General features: G+C 43.9%; 1 non-coding gene across 1 annotated transcript; it reads right to left on the minus strand.

The window, feature by feature from the left end:
- Positions 1-306: 306 nt before the first annotated feature.
- Positions 307-2,475, minus strand: LOC149092825 (small subunit ribosomal RNA). The gene has a single exon (XR_016200550.1). It is a non-coding gene; the product is annotated as a small subunit ribosomal RNA (ribosomal RNA).
- Positions 2,476-2,500: the final 25 nt, after the last annotated feature.

Below are 2,500 nucleotides of genomic sequence, written 5' to 3' on the forward strand. Positions count from 1 at the left end.
GTATGTAGCAAGACAGGCTTTTCATTATAAACTACAATTGTTTTGCAAAAGAAATTATGGCTATCGTTAGATAACCCTCACTCTTTGTTGCATTGGATAATGAAAGATGGATGTATGAATGAACGAATGTAATGCAAATTAGAATCATGTTGCAATGGCTAAATGTTTGCAATAAACATTCACAATTGCGACTCTAATGCAAATACAATTCAATTGCATTCACCATATTAGCATCTACAATATCACTATGCAGAGTGTTTGATTGTTTGAAGGTTGTATTTCTCTTATAATAAGAGGGTAATACGTTAATGATCCTTCCGCAGGTTCACCTACGGAAACCTTGTTACGACTTTTACTTCCTCTAAATGATCAAGTTTGAACATCTTTCCAGCACAATCCGACCACTAGTTTCCCAATGGTCTGGATTGACCAGTCCGAAGTCCTCACTAAATCATTCAATCGGTAGTAGCGACGGGCGGTGTGTACAAAGGGCAGGGACGTAATCAACGCAAGCTAATGACTCACGCTTACTGGGAATTCCTCGTTCATGGGCAATAATTACAATGCCCAATCCCCATCACGAAATGGGTTCAAGCGGTTACCCACTCCTTTCGGAGCAGGAAACAGTATGCACGATGACCACTTCAGTGTAGCACGCGTGCGGCCCCGGACATCTAAGGGCATCACAGACCTGTTATTGCTCTGTTTCGTGCGGCTGCGAGCGCCGCTTGTCCCTCTAAGAAGTCCTTACAGTGCTACAGCATCCTTACCCTAGCCAATTCTGTAGGCTAATAGCAGCAGAGCCCTCAACAGCCGAAACCATCAAGAGATACTACCACCCACAGGTTGACTAAGGGGGAGTACTGCAGTGTAAACTGCAAGTCTATTTAGTAGGCTAGAGTCTCGTTCGTTATCGGAATTAACCAGACAAATCACTCCACCAACTAAGAACGGCCATGCACCACCACCCACTGAATCAAGAAAGAGCTCTCAATCTGTCAATCCTCTCAGTGTCCGGGCCGGGTGAGTTTTCCCGTGTTGAGTCAAATTAAGCCGCAAGCTCCACTCCTGGTGGTGCCCTTCCGTCAATTCCTTTAAGTTTCAGCTTTGCAACCATACTTCCCCCGGAACCCAAAAACTTTGGTTTCCCGGAAGCTTCCATTCGAGTCATGAAATTAGTTACTCAGAATGATCGCTGGTTGGCATCGTTTATGGTTAGAACTAGGGCGGTATCTGATCGCCTTCGAACCTCTAACTTTCGTTCTTGATTAATGAAAACATTCTTGGCAAATGCTTTCGCTGTAGTTTGTCTTGCGACGGTCCAAGAATTTCACCTCTAGCGCCGCAATACAAATGCCCCCGTCTGTCCCTCTTAATCATTACCTTGGATTCTTAAGACCAACAAAATAGAACCAAGGTCCTATTCCATTATTCCATGCAAGATCATTCAAGTTAAGGTAGTGGTACGCATCATATAGATGGTTGACCATACCGTTTTTAGGCACCTCTTTCGAGGTTTTGGACGCCTGCTTTGAGCACTCTGATTTTTTCAAGGTAAAAGTCTCGATCGCTTGAATCAACACTCGGTAAAGAGCATTGATAGCAAATATCGAGCAATTTTCTGTCTAAACACTATGAATGTAACCACCAGGAAAGAGGAATGAAGGTTCAAGCAAGCATCCGTAGACACAAGCAAGAAACCTAACATCACCATCTAACCCTTTAATCAGTGGACCCCATAGGTTCGACTGAAATCCAACTACGAGCTTTTTAACCGCAGCAACTTTAATATACGCTATTGGAGCTGGAATTACCGCGGCTGCTGGCACCAGACTTGCCCTCCAATAGATCCTCGTTAAAGGATTTAAATTGTACTCATTCCAATTACGGGGCCTCAATAGAGTCCCGTATTGTTTTTTTCGTCACTACATCCCCGTACTGGGATTGTGTAATTTGCGCGCCTGCTGCCTTCCTTAGATGTGGTAGCCGTTTCTCAGGCTCCCTCTCCGGAATCGAACCCTAATTCCCCGTTACCCGTTACAACCATGGTAGGCGCATAACCTACCATCGACAGTTGATAAGGCAGTTGCTTGAGGGATACATCGTCGGCTCAGAGGCCATACGATTTGCTCAGTTATTCAGAGTCATCACAAGAAATGCAACCGAAGTTGCTAAGATCCCCACTGCTAGTCCTTAGACAGCGACCGAAATCACTGAACAGGGTTCTAGGTGAATAAGAATCATTGGTCTTGTACTAATAAATGCGATCCTTCCGTCAGCAAGCTGAGGTTGGAACACTTGTTCATGTATTAGCTCTAGAATTACCACAGTTATCCATGTAAAAAAGAATATCCGAGGAACCGTAACTGATTTAATGAGCCATTCGCGGTTTCACTTTATAAACAGTATGTACTTAGACATGCATGGCTTAATCTTTGAGACAAGCATATGACTACTGGCAGGATCAACCAGGTAACTTGATGTTTTAGCAAAGTAAAAT

Source organism: Tetranychus urticae, unplaced genomic scaffold (genome assembly GCF_039701765.1).
Source record: "Tetranychus urticae isolate SD_2017Ah unplaced genomic scaffold, NJAU_TeUrti_SD_1.0 Scaffold_5, whole genome shotgun sequence".
NCBI lineage: Eukaryota > Metazoa > Arthropoda > Arachnida > Trombidiformes > Tetranychidae > Tetranychus > Tetranychus urticae.